This window comes from Sturnira hondurensis, unplaced genomic scaffold (assembly GCF_014824575.4).
Source record: "Sturnira hondurensis isolate 20B ecotype Veracruz unplaced genomic scaffold, ASM1482457v3 Scaffold0021795, whole genome shotgun sequence".
Classification (NCBI taxonomy): Eukaryota; Metazoa; Chordata; class Mammalia; order Chiroptera; family Phyllostomidae; genus Sturnira; species Sturnira hondurensis.
In genome coordinates this window covers 2,557,333-2,573,483 of record NW_028094426.1, presented here as the reverse complement: position 1 = coordinate 2,573,483, position 16,151 = coordinate 2,557,333, and the positions used below count along the sequence as shown (strand labels likewise).

General features: G+C 36.8%; 1 long non-coding RNA gene across 5 annotated transcripts in view; it reads right to left on the bottom strand.

Moving 5' to 3' along the window:
- LOC118978386 (uncharacterized) overlaps nucleotides 1-14,324 on the bottom strand; it is a 97,978-nt gene extending 83,654 nt beyond the window's left edge. For all 5 annotated transcript variants that reach the window (XR_005064704.1, XR_005064700.1, XR_005064701.1 and 2 more), the window contains exon 1: nucleotides 14,222-14,324. This is a non-coding gene — a long non-coding RNA (uncharacterized LOC118978386). The remainder of the gene's footprint in view (nucleotides 1-14,221) is intronic.
- Nucleotides 14,325-16,151: the final 1,827 nt, after the last annotated feature.

The window sequence follows — 16,151 nt, the reverse complement described above, 5'->3', positions numbered from 1 at the left end:
CTCAGCCCCCTACAGCCTAGATTTGGCACCCTGCAACTTCTGGCTTTTCCCAGAACTAAATTCACCTTTGAAAGTGAAAAGATTTCAGACCATGATGAGATTCAGGAAACTATGATGAGGCAGCTGATGGTGATTCCAGCAAAGGATTTTGCAGTGCTTTGAACAGTGGACCATGCTAGGAGAGGTGAGTGAGGTCCAAGGTATCTACTCTATAGGGGACTGAGGCATCATCGTCCCATGTACAATGTTTCTGGTATCTTGGTTTTTGTTCAATAAATGCCTCTATTTTTCATAGCACAAGGCTGGATACTTTCAGGTCAGACTATACATATATATAGACCTCCTAAACATACATAGGTATTATGAACTATGGACAAGTAGTCTGCCAACTAAATGTGCTGTGAGTCATTTTACTTGTATATATCATTTCTCCAAATTTTACATTAATTTTTTCCAAAATAAATATTTCATTTAAAGTTTTAAATACAGTGAACGAATATTGAATATAAATTATTCTAGCTCCTACACATAAAATGTCATCTCTTTGAAGGAAGCAAAACTTAATCAGATTCTTTTGCATTTTTCATGTTTTGACTATACCTCCTCATTTTATCTATGACAAATTTCATCAGGGTTAACCATCACCCCAAGGTCACAATGGAATACAGTATATGTCATTGTAGCATGAAATGAATATCTGAAGTGTTACTCATATCATTTCTTCTATAATACATGAATAAATACCTCCTTGCCTGGAAAAAATATTAATGATTTTCACAGGGACAGAAGATTATCTGTTTTTAAAAAATAAATATAAAATTATACAAATGAATATGTATATATATAAGCAAACACTCTATTTAATATTCTGTAGGCAAAAGATTTCTCTGAAACACTTTCTCAAATGAACATATGCATTTTGCCAGAACTGGTTGTCAAATAATCTTTCTCTTTTCATTCCATGAAAAAGCTATTTAGTGAGGTATTATCTTTTCTCTAAATAAATACTTGTCATCAACAAAAATTAAATGTAAAAACAGTAATTAACAGCAGCAGGAACTCTGATTACATGGACTTATTCTTTAGATGTACTAGGTTATGTATTTTATCACACTTCTATTGCAAATAGAGTGGGTATTAAAATTGGATTTCAGTATTTTCATTATAACATGATTTATATCTAACAAGGCCTCATCATTTTAATGCCTTTTAACAGGTGACACAAAAGACAAATCTGAGCTATTCAAATGATACCACAGAACTGCAACTAGAAATAATTGATCTCTTCATATTTAGGGTCAATTAATAAACTGGCAAATTAGCTGAACTAAAACTTTCAGGTGTATCTAATTAACCTTTTGTATGTAAAGATATATTTTTCAAACAAGACTTTCAAATTATTAGATAAACATTCTTTTTTATAGAACTACCATACCTCTGTCCACTTTGCATAAAGACCTGCACTAATTTAGGACATTCTACTTACCCTAAGACTCTCCTCAGGGGATCACTAAATGAGAGTCTAGATGTGAGGAATAAAACTTGGTTTTCCTGGGATTTGACTTTGTGTAATTGTTATAATACCCTTGGCTCAGATTCAAATTTTAATAATGTATTAGATGAGATCGGAAAGGCAACATCTTGTTGGCTCATTCCACTGAGTATCTCAAAGTGCTATCAGTCATTAGAACAGGAGCTTTAACGGTAGTCACGGCTTGTCTGTAAAGGACCTGAGCAAAAACTTCTAAGAAGCAAAAAATCCTTTTTTTTAGTCCCTTAGAATAATAAAGCATCAGTCACATCGACCTCAACCAAACCTCAGTTTGAGCACAGCTTGTTTCCAGATTTCTGGACTGTGCTTTTTAGGAGAGAAATCCTTCGTATTTTAAAACTAGATGTTGATTTGAAAGTTTTACTAGTCTGCAATTACGGTGAAAATTTGGCATCTTCCCTCTAGCCCCACCCCCCAGCATCTCTCCATCCCCACAGTTCATGTCCATGGGTTGTACATATAAGTTCTTAAGGTTTTCCACTTCCTATACTATTCTTAACATCCCTGTCTATTTTGTAGCTATCAATTATGCTTTTTATTCCCTGTACATTTTCCCCCATCCCATTCTTCCCCTCCCCACTGATAACCCTCCATGTGATCTCCATTTCTGTGATTCTGGTCCTGTTCTGGTTGTCTGCTTAGTTTGTTTTTGTTTTTTAGGTTCAGCTGTTGATAGTTGTTTTTATTTATTTTTTGTCATTTTACTGTCCATAGTTTTGATTTTCTTCTTTTTCTTAGATAAGTCCCTTTAACATTTCATATAATAAGGGCTTGGTGATGATGAACTCCTTTAACTTGACCTCATCTGGGAAGCACTTTATCTGCCCTTCCATTCTAAATAAAAGCTTTGCTGGATAGAGTCATCTTGGATGGAAGTCCTTGCCTTTAATGACTTTGAATACTTCTTTCCAGCCCCTGGAAACCTATGGCAAGGTTTCTTTTGAGAAATTGGCTGATAGTCTTATAGGAACTCCTTTATAAGTAACTGTTTCCTTTTCTCTTGCTACTCTTCTTATCTTTAATCTCAGATAATGTAATTATGATGTGCCTTGGTATGTTCCTCCTTGGGTCCAACTTCTTTGGGAATCTCTGAGTTTCCTGGTCTTGCACATTTATTTCCTTTGCCACATTAGGGAAGTTCTCCTTCATTATGTTTTCAATAAGTTTTCAATTTCTTGCTCTTGCTGCTCTCTTTCTGGCACCTCTGTGATTCAGATGTTGGAACACTTAAAGTTGTCACAGAGGGACAACCCAGAGGTTCCTAAGCCTCTCTTCATTTTTTTGAATTCTTATTTCTTCATTTTGTTCTGGTTGAATGTTTATTTCTTCCTTCTGTTCCAAATCATTGAATTTCTGTCCCAGTTTCCTCCCCTTCACTGCTGGTCCCCTGTATATTTTTCTTTATTTCACTTTGCAAAGCCTTCACTTGTTCCTTGATTTTCTAACTGTATTCAACCATTTCTGTGAGCATTCTGATTACCAGTGTTTTGAACTTTGCATCTGATAGGTTGGTTATCTCTTCATCACTTAGTTCTTTTTCTGGAGTTTTGATCTGTTCTTTCATTTGGGCCATGTTTCTTTGTCTCGGTGCACCTGTTACATTGTAAGGGGTAAAGCCTTAGGTATTCAACAGGGCAGGGCAACCCACTTCACTGTGTTGTGGCTCTATGTCTGGGGGAGGAGTTACAATAGAAAACAAAATAATAAAGCCCCAAGAAGAGCCAATGTTGCTAACCAAAGGACTAGGAAAGGAATAGCCTAGCAAGATAGAATAATTGCCCCTATCCCAACCAGTCTGGCCCCAGGGACAGAGGTTCCTCATTATTGCTCTCCAATTAGTCTCCACCAACACTGCTGTGGGGGGAGTGCCGTGTTACCACTACCAGGGGGGGCAGTCCTCATGGCCTCCACTGACACCACCCCCGTGATGGTGAAAAAATGTGTATCCCCCTTTCACCACTGCCAGCAAAGGCTAAGCGAGGACTACAGATTTTGCTGGGTTGGAACAAGGCACACCCTCTCCCCTAGTGGAGCCGGGACTTTCATCCATGCCTGACAGTAATAAGCCCCTTCCCTCAGTGTAGAGATCACAGGCAGAGCCAAGTCTTCAGTTGCTACCTGGCAGTAATAAAGCACCCCTTCACCTGCCCATTGTAGTGATATCAGTGGAGGCCGTGTGAACTGAACACTTAGTGTTAATAAGGCATCCCTCCCCTGCAACAATATTGAAGGAGATAAATGTAGGAATAGTAACAAGGGCTTTACCTCAGGCTGAGATGATGTAGCAAAAAATATGATTTCTATGGCCACCATCACATAGAGGGCTCTCTCCCCACCTCACCCTCTGGTGTCAATAGAGGCTGTGTTAGCCCCTGACAGTAAGGAAATGGCTCCCCACACCCTTCCCCTCTGGAACAGCGTCAGGTAAACTTTGCTAAACCAGAAGATTCAAATAGATCCAGAGTCTCACAGAATAATACTCTAAATGTCTAGGACATAATCAAAAGTGTCTAGCCATACCAGAAAGCAGGAAATTCTCAATGTGAATGAGAAAAAAAAAACACTCAACAGATGCCAACATGGAGATTACACAGATGCTGGAATTATCTGACAAAGATTTTATAGCAACATCATAAAAATACTTAAACAATCATGAATATTCCTAAAACAAATAAAAACAATAGACATTTTCACAGAAGAAACTGGTGATATAAATTAGAACCAAATGGAAATATTAGAACTGAAAGATACAATAATCACAGCAAAGCAAAAGAAAAACTTAATGGATAAGCTCAACAGAAGAACAAAGAGAACCAAGGAAATAAACTTACCAGGGAAGTAAATTTGAAGTTAGAACAACAGAATTAACCTCATCTGAATAACAGAGAAAATAGACTTTAAAAAATGAGCACAGACTCTGATAGCTGGGGAAGGATAAGAGCTAACATTTATTTATTTTTTAAAAATTTTTATTTATTTATCTTTAGAAGGGAAGGGAAGGAGAGAAGGAGAGAAATATCAATGTATGGTTGCTTTTGGTGCATCTCCTGCTGGGGGAACTGGCCCCTGCTAGGAACTGGCCTGCAACTCAGGCATGTGCCCTGATGGGGAATTGAACCACCATCTTCTGGTTCGCAGGCCTGCACTCAATCCACTGAGCTACACCAACCAGGGCTAAGAGCTAACATTTATGTCATTACTGTCCCAGAAGGAGAGGAGAAAGAGACATTACTACAAAAGCATTTTTAGAGAATGGCTAAAAATTTCTGAAACTCAGCAAAGTACATGCATTTTCAAAAAACTGATCAAACTCCAAATAGAAACTCAAAAAATTCCACAAGACACATGATAGTCAAATTTCTGAAAACTAAAGACAAAGAAAAAAATCTTAAGAACAGGAAGAGATAAATAACTTACTTAGAGGGTAAGACAATCCAAATGACAGGAAATTTCTCATCAGAAACCATGAGGGCTTCTAAGTGGCACAACATTTCCCAAGTGCTAAAAGTAAAGCACCATCAACCTAGAATTCTGCACACAGTAAAAGAGTCTTTCAGTAAAATCGAAGAAATCAAGACATTAAAAAAGGAAAGAAAAACAAAGAGGATTTGGTAATAAACTTTCTCTAAGAGAATGACTAAAGGAGGTCCCTGAAACAGTAAACAATGAAGGAATCCTAGAATATCAGGAAGGAAGAAAAACAACGAACAAATAGAAATATGAGTATACGCACTAGAGTATTTTTCTTGATTTTTTTCTAAATTGTGTTTAACCACTGAAGGAGAAATAACATTGTTTGATTTGCAAATATACATATTTAAAATGTGTGGATGTAAAAGAAGAGGCAGAATGCATTCTATGAATCCAATTACCTTGCTACCAAAACTAGACCAAGAGATTACAAGAAAAAGAGAAAGACTGGAAAACAGTATCTCTTATAAATATAGATGCAAACATCTTCAACAAAACATCTAGCTAGCCAAATTTAGCAACATATAAACAAATTAGCAGAATAAGGGACAAAAGCCATGTTATCATCTTAAGAGATGAATAAAAAGAATTTGACAAAATCTGACACCTTTCATGATTAAAACCATTCAACAAACTAGGAATAGAAGGGAATTTTTTCAAACTAAGAACAACCCACAGCTAACAGATTAATGGTGAAAGACAATGCTTTCCTCTAAAATCAGGAACAAGGTCAGAATGCTCACTTTCACTACTTTATTCAATATTACACTGGAAATTCTAGTCAGGGCACAGAGTTGAGAATAATAATAAAGTAATCCAGACTGAAGAGGAAGAAAGAGAATTATTTACACATCTACAAATTCAGTACAATTCCCATTAAAATCCTTGCTGGATTTTTTTTGGCAGAAATTAACAGACTGATCCTAAAGTTCATATGGAAATGCAGGGAACCCAGAATTGCCAAAACAATCTTTAAAAAACATTGGAGGAATCACCTTTCCTGATTTCAAAACTTACTACAAAACTACATTAATCAAGACAGTGTGGTACTGTCAAAGGTAGGCATATGTATCAATGAAATAGAATTGAGAATCCAGAAATAAATTCGTAATCAATTTCATTTTGAGAAACAAGTCAAGACAATTCAATGGGGGAAAGAACAGTCCTTTCAACAAATGGTGTTGAGCACCCAGATAGCCACATGCAAAAACAGGAAGTTGGAACCATTCCTTACCCCAAACACAGAAATTAACCCGAAATGGATCGTAGACCTGAATGTAAAAGTTAAAATTATAAAAATATTTTTAAAAGATTTAATTTATTTTTTTAGTGAGAGGGGAAGGGAGGGAGAAAGAGAGGGAGAGAAACATCGATCTGAGAGAGAAACTTCAATTGGCTGCCTCTTGTACATGCCCCAGCTGGGAACAGATTGGCAACCCAGACATGTGCCTTGAATGGGAATCAAAGCAGTGACTTCTCACTTTGCTGGATGATGCCCAACCAACTGAGCCACACTGGTCAGGCCAATTATAATAATCTTAAAAAAATACAGGAGTAAGTATTTGCGACCTTTGGTTAGCCAAAGGTTTTTAAGATGTGACCCCAAAACCACAAGTGATAAAAGAAAGAAAAAGGAATTTATCAAAGTTAAAGACTTTTGTGCTATGAATGATGCCATCAAGAAAGTGAAATGACAATCCTTAGAATTGGAGGAAATATTAACAAGTCATTTGTCTGATAATATACTCATATACATATATTTATCTTAAGTCAGTAATAAAAAGATAACCCATTTAAAAACAGGCTAAGGACCTAAATATATAGTTCTTCAAAGAAGATATAAAAATGGTCAATAAGTATACTTAAAGAACAGATAATAACAAATATTGGCAAAAATACAGAGAAATTGCAACCCTCAACATTGTTGGAGAGTATAAATGGTTCAGTTCATTAGGAAAATTGTTTTAGCAGTTCCTCAAAATGTTAAACGTAGAGCTATCATATGACCCAGCAATTACACTACAATGTTTATACCCAAGATAATGAAAACTCACATTGCCATAAAACCTTATACAAAAATGTTCATCGTAGAAATAGTCATAATAGTCAAAAAGTAGAAACAATACAAGTACCCATCACCTGACATATGGATAAATAAAATGTGATATAGGCATACAATGGAATATTATTTGACAATTAAAAGGAATAAAGTACTGATACAGGCCACACATGGATGAGCCTTGAAAACATGATGCTGGATGAGAGAAACCAGTCACTAAAGATCACATGTTGCATGATTCCACTTATATTAAATGTCCAGAACAGGTAAATCCATAGAGACTGAAAGTAGATTAATGATTGCATAGGAGTGGGGAGCTGTAGAGGATTAGGAGAGACAGAAAGAATGGGCTGGAATTATTCACGGGTGAATAATTTTTTCTGTTCTTTAAGTATACTTATTGACCATTTTTATATCTTCTTTGAAGAACTATATATTTAGGTCCTTAGCCTGTTTTTAAATGGGTTATCTTTTTATTACTGACTTAAGATAAATATATGTATATGAGTATATTATCAGACAAATGACTTGTTAATATTTCCTCCAATTCTAAGGATTGTCATTTCACTTTCTTGATGGCATCATTCATAGCACAAAAGTCTTTAACTTTGATAAATTCCTTTTTCTTTCTTTTATCACTTGTGGTTTTGGGGTCACATCTTAAAAACCTTTGGCTAACCAAAGGTCGCAAATACTTACTCCTGTATTTTTTTAAGATTATTATAATTGGCCTGACCAGTGTGGCTCAGTTGGTTGGGCATCATCCAGCAAAGTGAGAAGTCACTGCTTTGATTCCCATTCAAGGCACATGTCTGGGTTGCCAATCTGTTCCCAGCTGGGGCATGTACAAGAGGCAGCCAATTGAAGTTTCTCTCTCAGAAAAATGTTCTGTACTTGAGTATGGCGATCGTTGCACAACACTGTGAATACACTAAAAACCACTGAATTGTCTACTTTAAATGGGTGACTTGTATGTTATGTCAATTAAATCTCAACAAAGCTGTTAATAATGTCAACAGAAATTAAAAACATAGGCAAATTATTATGTGACAATGTTAAGGAAAAAGGCTGAAAGTAAAATTGTTTATCTGTGTATGTTCAACTACATGTAAATATATACATAAAAATAAATCTGAAAACAAATATGCCAAACAAATTATAACGACTGTTTCTCTCTACACTTTCATGTTCTGGCTTAATTCCCCACAAGTATGATTATTTTAACTAAAAGTAAAATTACTAAAACAATAAAAACAACTATAGCACTTATTTTCTTTTTTTTTTTTACTAATTCAGTGAATAACAAGCTAATGTGTTGCAAGATTCTGATCATGCTGGACCAGGTTATGGCTACTATGGAATTAGCCTGCAGTTTCAAAACCGGCTTTTGAGATAACAAAGTTGGGGGTGAGGCGATGGAGCCATCCTCTCTCAAAACTGGAAAGAACTCCCTCACCAAAGGCCCAGTCAGATNTAAATCTGAAAACAAATATGCCAAACAAATTATAATGACTGTTTCTCTCTACACTTTCATGTTCTGGCTAAATTCCCCACAAGTATGATTACTTTAACTAAAAGTAAAATTACTAAAGCAATAAAAACAACTATAGCACTTATTTTCTTCTTTTTTTTACTAATTCAGTGAATAACAAGCTAATGTGTTGCAAGATTCTGATCATGCTGGACCAGGTTATGGCTACTATGGAATTAGCCTGCAGTTTCAAAACCGGCTTTTGAGATAACAAAGTTGGGGGTGAGGCGATGGAGCCATCCTCTCTCAAAACTGGAAAGAACTCCCTCACCAAAGGCCCAGTCAGATCTGTGATCCAACTAGTAGGCCAAAGAAATGTACTCTGCCGGACACAAATAGGCATTCTTCAAAATCGTCATTATTCATGGATGCACACCTGTGTGAAATGTAAACTCAGCTGTGATTTAACACTACCTATTTCCATAATGAGTGTTCAGGAGAATGAATCTGTAGACTCTCTAACTGAACATGTAAGAGGTTTTCATAAACTGGGAGCTTCTCCAGTTATTTGAATTAAAATCAAAATTGAGAACTAAAAATTATAGCTTCTTCTTCTGTAGGGTTAATAGTAAACTACCAAAGAATGTACTCACAGTAAAACAAATTCTCATTGGTTTGTATAAATAAGATATGATATCTGATCCAAAGAGTAATAACTCAAGAAAGGAAATATGTGGATTTGTTTCACATTCAAATGTAGATACATGATTTTGACATTAAGAAATCTGGCTTGTGTTGCACTGATAATAAAATAAGAAACCCCCATGCAATATAACTTATCCTATCTCCTAAATATTAGATTTTTCCATATTAGAGTTAAAGCAAACAAGAAAGAATGCTTGATTTTTGTTTGCTTTTTATATAACTAAAACATTCAAAGGATTTTTTAATTTTAAAAATATTTTTAAAGATTTTATGTTATTTGTTGCCATATAGATTAAGAAGTAGTTGTTTGAACTAAAGTTAAACCCATTTTGTGTATGTAAGCACAATCATTATCTTCACCACGTGATTTTATATTTCCTTTTTTAAAGCCACATTTTCTACCCTTGAAATATGAGTATATTTAACAAGCTACCAAAGAGAACTATTGTCATAACTCAAATAGATGGCAATAGCGTGACTGAATTTCACCCCTCCTACTCCAAATTCTTCTGATGGAGCATGTGTAATCATGTGGGGTTTTTATTTACAATTTCCCCTTCCTGCACTCATAAATCACTACAACTTAAAAGCATGTGTTCATGCTTTTTCTTCTGGAAAATTCTAAGTGTAATTACAAAGAATAGCAGACAAAACACACCAAGAACATTGCTATGGCTTTAGTGACCATCTCTTAGGACACCGATCATATTCTGCTTGGTGTTTCCGTTATTTTGTCAAAACCTAGGCAGGTTGTGTCTTGCAGCCAGTGATGCACATTGTCAGTGCATGCTACATATTTATTAAGCAACTGACCAAATAAATGAACAACTAGTGACTGCAACCAACCTTCTAAGAGAAGAGTCGAACTAACCCACCTCTACACTTTTCCCAGATGCAATGGAAAACTAGATTCTACTGGAAGTAGTTTGGAACTCACTGTGACTAATTAAGGTCCTTCACAATTAACTTCACTCTCAAATTCACACATTGAAAAGAGGAAAAAGTATGACTGTGCCTCAAATTTCTTAGCAGCTTTTTATTATTCGGATGAAGAATAAATGACTGAGTTTGGAGCAGGCTGCTGGTCAGAGTTGAAGTTCTTGGGGAGGGTTGTTGTTAGAACATTGAGTGTATCTTCTAATCTTTTCTTTATACACACACACACACACACACACACACAAAAGAGGTGTTACATCTGAAGTTTTAGAGTAACTCCTAACTTACACCTGGCCTTTAACTGTTGGTGCTTCCTTGGGTTTTACCTTTGGCCTGCCTCTCTACCTACTCTTCATGTTCTCACTGATGAGATTCACTTCCATGGTTTTAACTTCCAGCTATACATTTAGAACTTCTAGATCATTATCTCTAACACTGACCTTGTCTTGAACTACATATAGACATAGATATATAGACATGTCTTGAAATAAATACATATATATATTTATCTCCAGCTGCCTAGTAACTTAACATCTAATAGCTGAATACATCTTACTTTTCTAAATGCAAACCTTTCAAAAACATATCTCCCCACTCCCTAACATACCCTGTACCCTAAAAAATTGAGCTAAATGTCTCCTCTCAATTATTAGCATTTTCATTTATCTAGTTATAAAAGACAAAAATCTAGCATTTATTCCAGAACTGGTATTGGAAAATTATAGTCCATGGATCTGTTTCTGTAAATAAAGGTTTATCAATACACAAGGCCATCTGTTTGTGTATTATTGGTGGCTGCTCCCACAATACAATGACAGAGATGAGTTCAATAGAGGATGTATGGCCCACAGAGCATACAATATTTGCTATCTGGCCTTTTACCAAAAAATGTTTGCTGACCCGTCTTTAGACTATTCTCTCTCAAAAGGCAAAAGCTGCCTATTTTCTCCCCTATACACTTCTCAAATTCGTTGCTCCACCACCTCTCAAGCTTTGGGGCCCATGATCTCTCACTTGGACAACTGCACACCTACCACCAGAGTGATACAATTATAACCCATATTTGATTGTTATAGCATTGGGAGACAGCTCTTTGAGGGTCTCTAACACATCAGCACATCTTCTATGCAGAATTACCAACAGTTGTTGTTGCAGACTGTCTTCTCAAGAGCATCTGTATAGCAAACATCCTTGGACGACCACAGTCTCCCTCCAGGATAGAGAGAAGATTTGTTTGCTGTCCAGTACAATAAAATAATATCTCCCCCCAGGGCAGAAGGCCACCGGGTTTGCATGCCTCTCCCTTATGAAATACTCAGGAATCCAGAGTTTGGGTTTTCTGGCAGTGATGCAAACCCACTGTGTGAACAACATCCACCTGCACCCACCTTCCAGTTTCATACATGGAACTTAGAGGATATGAAGAGCCAAAATGAACTTGGACTTCATGCTGCATGTTGTGCCATGAGTAACAAAGTCTTTTGTGTCTCACCCAGGAGTCTTGTGACCAAGTATTCACGAAACTCTTGCAACCTAACTTGTTAGCTTGTAAGGAGGTGTAATATCTCAGACCCTTCACAGTTCTTAACATTCAGCCCCATTCTATTCCTTTCCATCACCTACAGCATGAAGTCCAGTTACCTTGGCCTAGCATATGAGGCCCTCAGTGGCCTGAGTGGACCTGTCCCTCCAGCTCCATACCCCTGCATTCCCCATAGCTGTTCACAGTTCTCCACTTGGAAATTCTGTTCTGCGTCTCCCCAATGTGTCCCTTCTGCCTGAATTGCCTTCTAACCTTGCCAGCCACACTTCTTTCCCCTTCCACACCCCAGGCTTCTTTAGGCTGCAACCACCTTTTCATACTATGAACACTGTTCAGAGCACACTGGTCTGAGAGCACCCACCTTCCATCACCAGGCTAAACTCAGAGACCTTCCTCCGGATTCCCAGAGCTCCCTATGAACAAGTTAGTCATACACTTATCATATTTTTGGAAGTGTCTACAGTGTGCCTCTCTCTCCCGTCAGGCACTGAGCCCTAATGCCCTTAATTCTCTTTGGAGGAAAAAATAATATTTTTAATTTGTATTCTTAAACTGAGAAAATTGCTTCCCTACTTCCTTTTTAAACACTATTATCCCTTTTAGAATATGATTCATTATGACTCACCTTCCAGAGGAGGTGAGAATTTAAGAAAGTGTTCTACAGAGGATTGATATTTCTCCAAATCCAGTTTCCAAACTATACTGGATCCATCAGGTGACTCCTGATGGCAGCAACTGAAAAGAAGAGCCACCTGGTTCTTTCACACTGAGCATGAGAGGAACACACTGAGTAAGGCCAGGGAATACGGGCCTTGAGGTGGACCCGGCCCAGCCCGAGTGCTCGGTTCCTGGAGAACCCTCCTAGTTGGGGCTCGGTCCTGCCAGTGCAGAGGGAATAATCTCCAGTCTTTAGTTGACTGGTGCCACAAGGCGTCACACTGTGGGGAGGTTGCCCCCATCAGATTTTTCCTGACTATCTTATGTGAAGTGTGTGGTGAGAAATTCACTTTTGAAAAGCACACAGAGAGCTCTCCTACCACACCTTTTAGAACATCCCCAAGTACATTGTTGGTAACACTTAAGAAGTTAATAAATAGCAGAGACTATTTACTATTCCCCTGATTGCTCTAGGGAAGAGTTTATGTTTTAAAAAATGAAGGCAAAAGCAAGAAAAAGAAGGGTGGTGAGAAGAGACCATTATTGGGATGCTAAAGTTCTGAAAGCTCCTTTATGTGGTCTCACTGATGAAAATAAAATAATTCCAGGTAATGCAGTTTCTTACATATAGGCTAGCACCAGTATGCTGCGGCTCCCTGATAATCCCTGCAGACTCACAGGAACCCTTCCACAGTGACATGCATCCCAACCAAGAAATGCGATGTCTAATGAACTTGGCTAAAAGATCCCTACATTGAATATTTTATTAGGTATAGTATTTATTCACACACTGGGGAAAAATCTTGTCTCCCAGCTTCCCATTGACCTTTCCAGAGGATATAATCTCTGGTTTCTCCAAACCTGGATTAAGAAATTTAACCAACAAGTCAACCAGCCCGAGAACTGCTATCATCAAAGATACTAATTTTTTAATATGGTTGAGGAAAAGGGACGTGTTCTGCCTTTATTACAAGCTACGCTACAAAACCAAACATATCCAGTCCCCCAGTTTGAAGGCAGAGCGCTAGACTAAATTCAAATCCGTGTTGCATCAGGACAACCACTTCACAAAAACTACTCATCCTTCTCTGAGTCCCTTGCGTGCTACCAGTGGAAAGTGTAATGGATCAAATGACATGGATATAATCCACCTATTTGTTAACAAATTAATGACTTGAGAAATATATATTTGGACTTCAGATGAATGGGAGTGATTCCAGAATTTGAAATACATTATTGAAACATTTGGCTATAAACAATAACAAAAAATATTTACTATGAGAACACATTTCTCATCATCTTGTGAATACTTTGGTACTGGACAGAAAGTCTAAAAACTCCTAATCTCTTTTGCTTTCTTATAAAATGTTATGGTTAGTATATCTTTCTCAAAACAGCAGGGAAAAACTTTCAATATGTTTATAGCAAAAGTAAAAGATTTTTATTTCAAAAGCTATTAATAGTGATACACACACAAATATACCAAAATATTTTTGTCTATTTTCTAAAAGCAAAACCTTATGAAGGAAAAAGTTCAGGATCTTGAAAAATAATTAATGCAGTCCTCATCAAAATTCTAACTGTATAGATGCTCAGTGTGGAAATATTCAAAGTATCTAGAAAGTAGATTTCCAATAATGTTGACAATGCAAGGCTATCAAAATATTTGCAAAGGAAAATTGCAACAAAAGAGGACTTGCATATAATTCATTAGTTTTAATTTCTCCCTCAACATCAAGGGGATTAAATTCATTTGCATGAGTCTTGCAGGTGTTAATTCTGAGGAATTTATTAGCCCTTTTCCAGCCTTGTTTCAGAAGTACTTACTGTTTTTCTTTCTAAGTGTCCTGAGATTCTAACCTCATGAATGCCAGGAAATCGCTGCAGAATATCGATGTAGAATCACCATTCTTTCAGCCTTGATCTTTGGGGCAGCCGAAACCAGATTTGTTGTGAGTTGTCCCAGGCAGCGACTGTGCTGATGGTTACAGTGAGGAATGTGCCCCATTAAATTGGGCATGGTCAACTGCATGAGGTATGAGTAAATAAAAGGCAAAGTTGAATAACCACTACATTCAAAACATTTATTGTATGAAAGCTTGTGCTTGACTGGCTCAAGTATGCTTATTATACTAGACTAGGGAAAAAATTCAGATGGTATCTGGTTACAAAAGTATGGTGGCAATTCAGAAACCTGTAGCTTATCTTTATTCTGCAGATCACTACCCACCTTCCTGACTACCAGCTCCTTTGTTTTAGGAAGGATGACTACTTTAAGATAAAAGGTTTGGGCCTACGGGATGCATGACGCAAAAGGCTGTTTATCAGGTCTCCTGTCTCAGAGACACTAATTCTCAGACTGACTGCAGTTTTTTGTTCTTCCCTCTCAAGCGTTCTACCATACGGCACATTAAGTTTGCAGTATGTTGATGTTTTTCAGTTTTATTTTACAGATTCATTTTACATTGAAATTGCTATCATAGCTGCATCCTTTCGTTGTCAGCTGATATTACCGAGCTTCCCCCAGCGCAGAGGAAAACGCATGCATTTTTGCACTCCTGAGAGGGCTCTACTTGTTTGAGGTCCCACTTGTTTGAAGGAGGGGCTCTAATGACAAGGCTAACTCCAAAGCAAGGCTTTAAAGACGTGCAAGTGACTCATAGAAACTGGAAAAAATATCCTATGTATAGTCAGTGCTGCAGATAGAACAATTTCATGTTTATACCTAATTTTTATGAGAAAGAAAACACAAATATAACTTAGCCCTTTGTTTCTTAGAAGAAAAAACAGTGGTTGTCTGTAATTAGGAACCATATATTTTGATTTAAACTTGAAAAATCTACATGGATAGCTCAAATTAAACAATTCTAGCTATGGCCAAGCCTCTTTCAAAAAAATTCTTCACATATCTGGCATTATTTAAGACTGGCTAGTTTCTGTCCAGTTTGCTGGAAACATTCTAAAGTAGCATTAACATTTGCTTTCTTGATGGAAAGGGCTCAGTCTTATCATCAAATTGTTGAACCTATTCATCCAGATTTAACTGTCTAAATTCTTGTCTCTAAATTCATCTGAATCTCAGCCACTCATGGTTCCGACACATTTTCTGTTTAAATATTAGATTACTCTGCTGTGCTGTTAAAAACTCATCTGTAGTAAAATGAGATTAGATGAGTTCTTTTATGTTCATACTTTCTTTATGTGTTTTAGAATTGTCAAGGAAACAGTATCATTTTCAATAGTAGTGTATTTTATGGTTTACAAACCTCAAAATCTGGAGTTCTTTCTTAATCATTTCTCCAGTTCTGACTGAAGCCTTTTCTTGTCATCTGTCCAAGGAAACACAGTCAATATTGGGACAGAAGAGAACACAAGTTTTGACAGGTACCAACAAACTGAAAAAAAATACTTGCAATGGTCTAAGAAGCAGAAAGTTTCTAATTCTCTGTTGTTATTTAATTGATAGTGATATGAATGAATTAAAGCAGCAAATCTAGGTGGCACAGGAGTTAGGGGCCTCAAAATATTTAAAAGAGGGAAATAAGAAGTCCTTCTAACTAGGCTGCAATATGATCAGTTATCACCATTCTCAAAAGCAGCTGAATTTCCAAAAAACTCACAATTCCACTGGTGATTTCCCATGAAGTTGTTCTGGGAAAGAAGCAAAAAGATAACTGTCTATATTCAAGCAATAAGTGAGGCTCCTGTGTTATGTACACAGGAGACCCAACTCAACAGAAAGATGGGTATAAGAATA